At 35.8% G+C, this 12,528-nt stretch overlaps 1 protein-coding gene across 9 annotated transcripts in view; it reads left to right on the plus strand.

Moving 5' to 3' along the window:
* The window catches only part of OPCML (opioid binding protein/cell adhesion molecule like), a 1,139,289-nt gene that overhangs the window by 746,636 nt on the left and 380,125 nt on the right, over nt 1–12,528 (plus strand). The gene's annotated exons all lie outside the window — the stretch shown is intronic.

The raw sequence follows: 12,528 nt of genomic DNA on the forward strand, positions 1-12,528 counted from the left end.
CCTCTTCAGGCTAGAGTTTGCTTGAAAGTGGTATTAATCCATCCTTGAATGAATGATAGAATGTACTAGAGATTTATAAATTCTGTCCCTTTGATTGATATAGGTTTAGCTGGGAGTGGGAATTCTGAGCATCTAACAGAAAAGATGCCCAGAGAAGAATGCTACTTGTGGTCTGACCTCCCGTTTTATAGCTATGATTCCTTGATTTCCCTTCAGGCATGTCTGGCTGCCTACACAAAGATATGGTCATTGGAAGGCTATTCAGAGATGGAGGGAGAGGAATCCACAGCACTTTAAGAGCTGCTTCTTGGCCAGCCCCATTCAGAATCAGTATGTGTGAAGTGGAGATGAATGAATACTAGAATTTACCCATAGATTTATAAATTTTATTCTTCGAAGTGAAATGAGACTTACAGATTTTTTATAGAATGCATTTCTCAAGGAACTTTTTGATTTTTAGTAATATCAGAGTTGTCAAGTTTGTGGGGATAACTTATTAATGCTATTTCCCTGTTTTCCTTTCAATATCTGGGAGATTTCTCTAGTGATAGCCTCAAGTTTATTCTTCATGTTGGTAATTTGGCCTTCTTTGCTTAATCGTGATTATTCTTTTTAGGGATTTTGGTAAATTTTATTCGTATTTCCAAAAAAACCAAGTTTGAGATATAGGTTTTCTCTATTGTTTGTTTTCTAGTTCATTGGGTTTTGCTCTTATGTTTATTGTTTCTTTGTGTCTATCTAACTAGGATTTAGATTTTTCTTCTTTATCTACTTACAGTGGAAATACAGATTTTTATTGTATTGTAAATCTTCTTTTCTAATACAGGCTTTTCAAAACTATACATTTCTCTGTGAGCATTCCTTTAGGGGCATCTCTATCATTTTGATATATTTCATTTTACATTATATAACATTTTAAATATTTGCATTTTTTGTGACTTCTCCTTTGATCCATGAGTTATTTAGAAATGTGTGCTTTTTTGTTGCTTGTAATTTCCAATACAGGCTTTAAATTGTATTCAGAGTTGTTCTAAGGCCAAGGATAATGGTATATATTGGTGAATAGCTTATATACATTTGAAAAGAATGTGTATGATGGCACTGTTGGGTGTAGTGTCCTGTAAATATTGATTAGGTCAAGTTGGTTGACAACCATGTTTAGATCTTACATTTTCTTCCTCCTATTTGCCTACAGTTCTAGCAATTACCGAGTGAGTGGAATTAAAATATCCTACTTTAGTTGTAGATTTGTCTATTTCTTCAGTCAATTTTGTCCGTTTTTGCTTTGTGGATTTTGATACTCTCTTACTAGGTGAATACGTACTTAAGATTAGCATGCCTTGTGGGTAATTTGCTCTTTTATCATGCACTATTTCACATGATCTCTTGTAATATACTTTTTCCTGATTTCTACTTTGTTGGATATGAATAAACCCACATCAACTTTCTTATGCTTGCTGCTTGCATGTTCTATCTTCTCCCATCCTTTTAAACTCGTCTATTTCTCTATATTTAAAGTGTGTCTTATGTAGACAGCTAACAGTTGTGTTGTGTTTTTCTATCCAGTCTGTTAGTCTATGCCTTTTAATTGGCATTTTAAATCCCTTCACATTTCATGTAATTATTGTTTTGGTTTGATTTAAGTCTACCATATGGCAATTTGTTTTTTTGTTTGTATGTTTTATCTTTTGTTGTTTTCTGTTTTTCCCTTCCCAGCCTCCTATGTTAATCCAGTATTCTTAAATTGCCAATTTATTGCTTCTATTAACTTCTTAGCTATAACTCTTTTTATTATAATTTTTATATGGTTTCTCGATGACTAATGATATGTATCCTTCTCCTTCACATTTCACACCCAACGCTTTCTGATTCTCACTTCCTATTGTCTATTTTATGTTTACCTGTCCCTGTTTTCTGTGTGATTATTGTCATATAATTTGCATTTTCATATGTTTTGAATTCCGTCTTATACTGTTATTATTTTTGCTTTAAATAGCAGTTTTTAAAGTAAATTTTGAGAAGTAAACATACTCATTTTTATTTACCCACCTATTTATCATTTTTACCTATAGATCTGAGTTTCCATCTGGCATCATTTTCCTTTGAATTGAGAAATATCTTTTTTAATTTTTTATAGTGAAAGTCTGCTGTCAACAAATTTTCTAAGCTTTCATTTATAGAAAAGGTCTTTATTGCACTCTTGCCTGTGAAACTTTTGCTGGCTGTAGAATTTCTGGGCTGACTGTTTCCCTTTCTTTTTAGCAATCTGGAGAGGTTGTTCCACTGTCTTTCCTCCTCTGTTGTTCTGATGAGAAGTGAGAGTGTTGCTATTGCTGTTATCGCTATTCAATGTACTCTTTTTATATTTGGTTTTCAGAAGTTAGATTATGATGTGCCTAGGTGTGGTACTCTTTATATTTATTCTGTTTGATGTTTGTTGGACTTCTGGGATCAATAGGTTGGTCTGTTTTCTTAAATAAAATGTGGGAAGCTCTCTGCCACTGTATCTTAAAATATTTGCACAATGTCATCTCTTCTTTTTCTTAGGCACCAATTGCACAAAAAGTAACTCATTTAATAGCATTCTGTATGCCCCTGAGGCTGTATTTAATTTATAAAATCCTTTTTTCTTCTCTTAAAATTGCATAATTTCTATTTATCTGACTTCAAAATCACTGGCTTTTTAATGCCATCTTGAATATGCTAATGAATCCATCCAGTTAGTTTCTCATTTAAGTGGTGTACTTATCAGTTCTAGAATTTCATTCGGTTCTGTTTCTATCATTTCAATTTCTATGTTGAGATTATTCTCTGTTTGTTCATTTAGATCATATTTTCCTATAATTTTGTGAACACATTTTTATTTAATTCTTTGACTGTATTTATAATAGCTGCTTTAAATATTTGTCTGCTAACTCTAACATCTGGGTTCAGTGTCTATTGGTGGATTTTATTCTTAAGGCTAGATCACAGTTTTCTCTTTCTTTTTAGGACTATTGATTTTTTTGTTGAATATTGGCATCATAGATAATACAGTATACAGTCTCTAGATTCTGTTACCTTACTCTAAAGACTATTGATCCTTCTTTTAACAAGCAGCTCAATTACTGACTGATGACACTGGTCTAACCAGCCAAGGTCCAGCTTGGGATCCACACCGGATCTTGTCAGGGCTTCGTTTGAGGTTTTTCTAGAGAGAGTTTAGCATAAGTCGTGCTCTATTTGTAGTCATTACACCATAAGACCACCATTTTGGTCTCTCAGCTAGACTTCATGTGCCAAGGGGTAGATCTCATCATTCTAGCAGGGCCTAAATTTCAAAATCTCCAGGCACTGCATTTTCCCCAGCAGTGCATTTAGTAGCTATGTTCTGCTTTTAATTACATAGCAGCTGCCACCTGGTAAACTTCTGGTTGTCTTGCCCGGTGGGGAACTCCCTCAGCCACAGGCTTGCAGGGGCCTCCCAGAGAGTCTTGTGAGGCTTCCTTTTCACAGCTTCCTCCTCTCTAGTTTGCCACCTTGTAAATTCTAGAATCTCCAGCTGCTTTGAGATATGATTTTTCCACTCACGCTCCACAGCAACATAGGGCTCTGCTTGCCTCCGACTTCATGCGATGTGGTTGGGAAACTGTCTCCAGGTAGAAATCCAGCGAATTATGGGACTCACCTTCTATTAGCCATTTCAGTCTTGTGTTGCCTGCTCTTTACTGACTGAAGACAATTATATTTGATATTTTAAAGCTGTTTATGGCCAAAGATCTATTCCAATACAGTTACTCCATTATGGTTGAAAGTGAAAATTATTTATGTAATGTGTCTCAAGGATTCTTATCAGGAATAATAACATTTCTTCTTAGCAAGCATCCTAAATAAGAATAGTTAATAGTTAGCATGGCTTACTGTATGCCAAGCATTGTTTTGAATGCGTTGCATATTAAATTCATTGAATTCTTACAACAGCACTCTAATTTAGGCACTATCCCTATTTTTAAGTAGAAAAATTGACACACAGATTAATTGAATGCCTGAGTTTATACATCTATAATGTTATTGAGTCACTCGCTAGTTTTAGCTCCTATACCTTAACAACTATACTATGCTACCTTCTGGTGGAAAGTGGGTAGTGACTAAGCAAGGGGAAATGATTACAAGAGGGAGCACATCCTCGCTCTTTAGTGAAGGATGAGTGTTCTGAGTATTCTAAGTTGAATCATAGCGGGTTTGGGCTTTAGGCCTCTGGCTCCCTCCCACCATGTCCCATCAGTTTTACCTCATTCCACCAGGAGGTTTTAATATTCACCATTAAGTACTACAGAGGTGCAGAAAAAGTGGTGGGAATGGTAGTGGGATTCATTCTTATTTTTCTCCCCATCCTCACCCACTGTATTCTTTTTCTTAGTTTGGATGTGAGCTCATAAAATGTGCCACCAAAAGAAGCTAGTTTAAAATTGAAACCTTTGGGTGGAATAATATATGCTAGAATGGCCGTTTGATCTATCTGTGACAAGTGCTAAAACACATGTGCATTGATTTTCTTCAAGGAGCGTATTTCTAAGGGTAATTTAATAGTAGTATTGAGCATAGCTTTTACTGGTGGGGAGGAGGAGGGGAGAACAGATGAAGAGAGGGAGCTGCTAATGGCGTTTTCCTAATGCAATTGCTTAGGTCAGTGGAAACCTGTCACAGCTTAATGCACTTGCTTTTTGAGGATGTTATCGTGTCCAGGATTAAACCATTCCAAAACATGAAAACGACAGTTGCTTGTTAGAGTGGGAGCTTGTTAAAGACCTTCTATCAAGCAGTTATGATCATCTGAAGAAAGAAGTTATGGTTCTTATTTTTCTACCTTTAATTCTAAGTGAAGTCTAAGTACTAGGAAGAAAAAAGCATTTAATTTTCCAAAGAGGATGGGGAATAGCACAATAAATTGCTTCAAAGACCCCTTTCTTTCTTTTCCCATCTACCTATAGAAATCAGGCTTTATTTCTAGAGGAAATTCAGGGATTTTTGCTCTACTATGGGCTTGGAAACTGGAGAAAATTTAATCTCTGACATGGCTTTGACTTCATGCACCTTTCTGGTACTCAGAATAGGAACATAGACCCTTCACTGAAATCACATCTAATACCTAGAGTCATCCAGTGAATATTCTGTGCTACAGTATATTCTAAATTTTTTGCACATTTCTGCTGTTGGTATTTGTTATGTTCGGAATATATAGTTCAGAAAAATCTCTCTAAAAGGGAGAGACGTTGTAACTGGATCACAAAGAAGGTGTCAGAAATTGTTTCTAAGAAATCTTTAGGGATTTGTTCTCCATTCATTTCTTGAACCAACGTTGATGGAGTACCAGAAGGCTAGTGAGCATAGACCAGGCTGAGCAGAGGGTGATTCATGATGAACCTGAAGAGGCAAGCAAGGGCCGAGTAACCAAGTCTGTTCAGGGGCTTCAGAGTTGATGTTAAGTACAATAAGAAGCCACGGAAATGCTTGTGGGGAAGGGTTGGCATGATCTGGTTTTCACTAAGTAAAGCTCACTTCCGATCCTGGGTAAAAAATGGACTGTGTGCTGGGGGAAGGAGGAGAAAGAGTTAAGAGGGTAGAGATGGTGATGGTTTGGGCTAATGAAGGTGCAAAGAAGAGAACTTATTCAAGGTAGCAGTTTGAGTCAGAAGCATAAGATTTTCTGATGGTCAAAAAGAAAAGGGAGTAGCCCAAAATGATTTTGGCTTGAACTTCATGACTGTTGGTGCTATTTACTTAGATGGTGAAGGCTGGGTTCAGGATGATGAGGGTGGTGGGGGGAGATGACAATTCTGGTGGGAGAGAAATCAAGAGCAGCATTTGGGAAATATTAGGTTTGAAATGCCTTGGAAACATCTAAAGAGGAATGTCCAAAGTTGAAAATTTGATTCAGTTCAAAATGTAATTGCTTTGAGGGCAGAGGCATTATCTTTCATATAAGCACATGGAATACTGTATGGCACATAATAGCACTCAGTAAAGATTTCCTCAGTTCATGAGTCTAGAGCTTGGAGAATAGACTGAGACTTAACCTGAGAGGCATAAGCAGGTAGAAGCTATTTTAAACACAAAAATGGAAAAGCTCAAGATAAAATAAATTTATATACCCATCTCAGTTTCTTCTCTGTCAAAAGCAGTTTAAAATAATAGTTTCAGAGATTTCTTTTAGTGCTAATATTCAGTGCAATTTATTTTTTTGGTTTGAAAAGTTTCTTAGAATTATAGAAAGAAACAGATGACTTAGCATTTGTTTTATTTAAATATACTTGGAATTGGTTCCGTCTCATTTTGGTGTGTAGTGAGATGGAGAGAGGGCTGGTACACCATTCTGGAAGACCTTGTATTCTCTGCAGGCATGAGTCTGTAGGATCTTTCACAGTGCTGGTATAAAAGTCATAAAATGGAAGTCTGTGTCAAAATTATTTCTAAAATAAAAGTACCAATTGGTTCTTTAAAAATATCAACAAAATTGACAAGCCTGTAGCTAGACTGGGAAAGAGAAGACTCAATTTACTAAAATCAGAAATGAAAGAGGGTATATTACTACTTACCTTACAGAAATAACAGGATTATAAGAAACTGTAATGAACAACTATATGCCTACAAAATAGATAACAGGTTAAATGGGCAAATTCCCAGAAAGATGCACACTGGAAAAACTGACTAAAGAAGAAATTAAAAATTTGAGTAGACCTATACAAAGTAAGTAAGTTGAATTAGTAATCTAAAAACTATCCATAGAGAAAAGCCCATGCCCAGGTGGCTTTACTGGTGAATTACTTCATTTAAAGAAGAAAGAATATCAATTCTTCACAAGCTTTTTTATAAAATGGAAGATCAGAAAATACTTTCCAACTTATTCTATAATGTAATTATTACTCTAACACCAAAAAAGGCAAGTACATCACATGTAAAAAGCTACAGAAAAATATTTTATGGGTATAGATCAGAAACTTTTAAAAATGCAACCAAGCGAAATACAGTGATACATAAAAGAGCATTATACATCATGACTAAATACAATTTGTCCCAAGCATGTAAGGTTAACGTCTTAAAATCAATTAATGTAATCCACCATTTTAATAGAGTAATAGACAAAATCTATATAATAATTTCATTAGGCAAAACATTTGACAAAACCCAACAGCACTTTATGATAAAAACACTCAAGAAATTAGACTAGAAGGGAACTTCTCAACTTGATAAAGGGAATATATAAAAAAATCTACAACTTGCATCATACTTCATGGTGAAACGCCGAAGGCTTTTCCCCTAAATCCAGAAACAAGATGAGGATGTCCACTCTCACCACCTCCATTCAACCAATGTGCTATGGGTTATAGCTAAAGAAATTAGTAAAAACAAACAAACATAAACAAATTTAAAAATTCAGATTAGAAGAAAAATATATTTTTGTAAATAACATGACAGTGTATATAGAAAATCCTAAGTAATCCATTAAAAGTTTGATTAGAACTGTTGAAAGAGTTAAGCAAGGTTGCAGGATAAGTCAATATGTAAATCAATTGCATTTCTATATACTAGCAATGAGCAATCCAAAAATAAAATTTAAAAGGCAGTTTCATGTACAATTACATAAAAAATACTTAGGAACAAACACAATAAAAGAAGTGAAAACTTATACTCTGGTATCTACAAAACATTATTGAAAGAAATTAAAGAAGACCTAAATAAATGGAAAGACATCCAATGTTCATACAATGAAAGACTTAATATTGTTAAAAAGGCAATAGTTATCAAATTGGTCAAGATTCAATAAGTTCTTATTGAAATCCCAGCTGACTTATTTTCTGAATTTGACAAGCTGATAATAATGTTCACACAGAAATATAAGGGGCCCAGAATAGCCTAAATGATCTTTACAAGTGACTAAGTTGGAGGAATCACACTATCCAATTTCAAAACCTAATGCAATATTGTAGTAGTGAAGACAAAGTCATACTGGCATAAGAACAGACATAAACAGGCATCCTTCATTTTAGTGAGCTTTGCAGATATCACATTTTTTTTTACAAGTGGAAGGTCTGTGGCAACCCTGCACTGAGCAAGCCTATGACCACCATTTTTCTTTTCAACAGTATGTGCTCGCTTAATGTCTCTGTGCCACACGTTATTAATTCTCACAATATTTCAAACTTTGTCATTACTATTGTATCTGTTATGGTGATCTGTAATCAGTGATCTTTGATGTGACTATTGTGATTGTTTTAGAGTGCCATGAACCGCACCAATATAAAAGGGCAAACTTAGTAAATAGTGTGCATGCTCTGAACTGTTCCACAGTTCCCTCATCTCCTTCCTTCTCCATAAGACCCTAATTCTCCTCAACCCTAAAGTCTGAGGGAGGTGAGGAAGCTGTAGAAGAAATGTTTGAAGCTAGCAGAAGTTGGTTCATGAGATTTAAGGAAAGAAACCATCTCCATAAAGGTGTAAGGTGAAGGAGCAAGAGCTAACATAGAAGCTGCAGCAAGTTATCCAGAGATCTAGCTAAGATCATTGGTAAAGGTGGCTTCACTGAACAAGAGATTTCCAATGTAGATGAAAAAGCTTTGTATTGGAAGAAGATGCCATGTAGGACTTTCATAGCTAGAGAGGAGAAGTCAATGCCTGGCTTCAAAACTTCAAAGAACAGGCTGACTCTCTTGTTAGGGGCTAATGCAGCTGGTGACCTCAAGTTGAAGCCATTTGTCACCCTAAAAGTCCTAGGACCCTTAAGATTTATGCTAAATCTACTCTGCCTGTGCTCTACGAATGGAACAACAGAGCCTGGATGATAGCGCATCAATTGACTGAATATTTTAAACCCACAGTTGAGACTTGCTACTCAGAAAAAAAGATTCATTTCAAATTATATACTGTTCTTTGACAATCTACCCAAGAGCTCTGATGGAGATGTACAAGGAGAGGAATATTGTTTTCATGCCTGTTAACAAAACACCCATTCTGCTGCCATAGATAGCAATTGCTCTGATGAATGTGGCAAAGTAAATTAAACACCTTCTGAAAATAATTCATCTTTTAAGATTCCATAAAGAACGTTTGTAATTCATGAAAGGAGGTCAAAATATCAACATTAACAGAAGTTTGGAAGTTTATTCCAACTCTTGAGGGGTTTAAGACTTCAATGGAGAAAGTAACTGCAAATGTGCTGAAATAGCAAGAGAACTAGAATTAGAAGTGGAGCCTGATGATGTGACTGAATTGCTGCAATTTCATAATACAGTCTTAATGAAGGAGGAGTTGCTTCTTATGACTTAGCAACTAAAGTGGTTTCTTGAGATAGAATCTACTCTTGGTGATGATGCTGGGAATATTGTTGAAATGACAGCAAAGGATTAAAGTATTACATAATTTTAGTTAATTGGGACAGGCGCCGTGGCTCATGCCTGTAATCCCAGCACTTTGGGAGGCTGAGGCGGGTGGATCACTTCAAGTCAGGAGTTCAAGACCAGTCTTGCCAACATGGTAAAACCCCATCTCTACCAAAAATACAAAAATTAGCCAGCCATGATGGTGCATGCCTGTAGTCCCAACTACTTGAGAGGCTGAGGCAGGAGAATCGCTTGACTCCCTGAGGCAGAGGTTGCAATGAGCCGAGATCATGTCACTGCACTCCAGCCTGGGTGACAGAGAAAGACTGTCTCAAAAATAAATACATAAATAAAACAAAAATAAAAATAATTTTAGTTAATAAATCAGTGGCAGGGTTTGAGAGGATTGACTCCAATTTTGGAAGTTCTATTGAGAGTAAAATGCTATCAAACAGCATCGCATGGTAGAGAGGTCTTTTGTGAAAGGAAGAGTCAATCAATGTGGCCAACTTCATTGCTGTCTAATGTTAAGAAATTGCCACAGCCACCCCAACCTTCAGCAACCACCACCCTGATCAGTCAGCAGCCATCAACGTCATGAAAGACTCTCCATCAGCAAAAAGATTATGACTTCCTGAAAGCTTGGATGATCATTAGTATTTTTTAACAATAGAGTATTTTTATTTTTTAACTTATTTGTGTTTTCTTTTCTACTGACCCATTGATAGAGATCAATAAAGTATTTTTAAATTAAGGCATGTACATTGCTTTGTTAGGCATACTATTATGGCCCACATAACAGATTACAGTATAGTATAAACATAAAGTTTATTTGCACTGGAAAGCCAAAATATTTATAAATATAATGTTTATTTGCACTGGAAAACCGAAATGTTTATATGACTTGCTTTATAGTGAAACTCACTTTATTGAGGTGGTCTGGAACTGAACCTACAGTATTTCTGAGGTGTGCTTCTAGATTAATAGAATAGGATTTACAGTTCAGCAATAAATACTCACTTTTAAAGTTAATTGGCATTTGACAAGGCTGCTGAAACAATTCAATTGGAGAAGGAATTGTCTTTACAAAAAATAGGATGGGGACAAGCGGATATGCACATGCAAATAATGAAGTGGTAACTTTTTCTCACACCATACACCAAAATTAATCCAACATGGATCACAGACCTGTATGTAAGAGCTGAAATTATAAAATTCCTATAAGAAAATACAGAAGTAAATCTTCCTGAGACTGGGTGGGTAAAACTTTCTTATATATGACATCGAAAACACAAGTGACAAAAGAAAAAAGTAAGTTGGATTTAATCAAATTTAACAACTTTTGTGCTCCAAAGGACACTATTAAAAAGGTGAAAATAAAACCCAGAGTGAGAGAAAATATTTGCAAATCATATATTTGTTAAGAGATTTTTATCTAGAGTGTATAAATAATCCATGTATCTCAATAATAATCAAATAACCCGATTTAAAAATGGGCAAAGGATTTGAAGAGCTATTTCGCCAAAGATGTACAAATGACTAATAAACACATGAAAAGATCCTCACATTAGCCATCAAGTGCATATTAAACAAAGAATATGATACCATTTCACACTCAGTATCATGGTGGATCACGAGGTCAGGAGATCGAGACCATCCTGGCTAATACGGTGAAACCCCATCTCTACTAAAAAATACAAAAAAATAGCCGGGCATGGCGGCTGGCGCCTTTAGTCCCAGCTACTCAGGAGGGAGGCCGAGGCAGGAGAACGGCATGAACCCGGGAGGCGGAGCTTGTAGTGAGCCGAGATCGTGCCACTGCACTCCAGCCTGGGTGACAGAGCGAGACTCCGTCTCAAAAAAAAAAAAAAAGAAAGAAAGAAAGAAAGAAAGAAAGAAAGAAAAGTGGATAATAATAAGTGTTAGTGAGAATGTTGAGAAATTTGAATTCTCCTATACTGCTGGTAGTGGTGCAAAGTTGCTTTTGGAAAACAATCTGGCAGGTCTTCAAAAGATTAAACATAAAGTTATCACGCTTATCAATTCTATGTCCAGGTATATTTTCAAGAGAAATAAAAACATATGTCTACACAAAAACTTATGCACAAATGTTCCCAGCAGCATTAGTTATCATAGACAAAAGTGGAGACAACTTAAATGACCATCAATTAATAAATTGATAAATAACCTTTGGTATATTAATACAATCGAATATTATTTAGCCAAAAATAAATGAAGTGCATTTGTCTCTTGGTATCCATGGAGAATTGGTTCTGGAACCTCGTGCAGATACCAAACTCTGGGGATGCTCAACTTCTTGATATAAAATGGCATAGTATTTGCATATAACCTACACACATCCTCCTATATACCGTAAGTCATCTCTAGATAACTTATAGTACCTGATACAATGTAGATGCTATGGAAATAGCTTATAAACTGTATTGTTTAGGGACCTATGACAAGAAAATAAGTCTGTACATGTTCAGTGCAGATGCAATTAAAAGACATGTTTTCCATCTGAGGTTGGTTGAATCCATGGATGTGGTGCTCACAGATACAGAAGGCCGACTATGTTGTACAAGGGTTATGAGCACAAGCTTACAACTCAGGCAGACCTGGGCTAAGTCAGTTCAATGCCATTATTTATCTAAATATAGCCTCAGACCCAATTTTCTCATCTGTAAGTGGAAATCATAATAGCACCTAGCTCATGAAGTGGAGCTTGGATGAACTTTGCAAGCAGTATATTAAGTGAAAGAGACTAGTCACAAAAACACACTATTGTAGGACTCCCTTTACATGAAATTAAATGTGGAATATATGGAATTTCCAAATCTATAGACACAGACAGTAGATACATGCCCTCCTAGGGCAGGCAGGGAGCAGGAGTGCAGGGACTTGGGGGCAAATGGGGAGTTAAATGATAGGTTAAATTTGGCCCGTTCATTTTAAGTGCCATGCCCAATGGCATGGGATTTCACTTTGGGAATATGGAAATGTTCTAAAACTTATTGTGGCAATGGGTGTATACTTCTGTGAATATATTAGGAAACATTGTATTTTATAGTCTTTGAATGGGGAAATTATATGGTATTTGAAATGTCTTAATAAAGCTAGTCTAATAGAGAGAAACAAACAAAAACTCCAGAATTTCTATTCATTTAAAGTC

Source organism: Nomascus leucogenys, chromosome 15 (assembly GCF_006542625.1).
Source record: "Nomascus leucogenys isolate Asia chromosome 15, Asia_NLE_v1, whole genome shotgun sequence".
In the NCBI taxonomy this organism is placed as follows: domain Eukaryota; kingdom Metazoa; phylum Chordata; class Mammalia; order Primates; family Hylobatidae; genus Nomascus; species Nomascus leucogenys.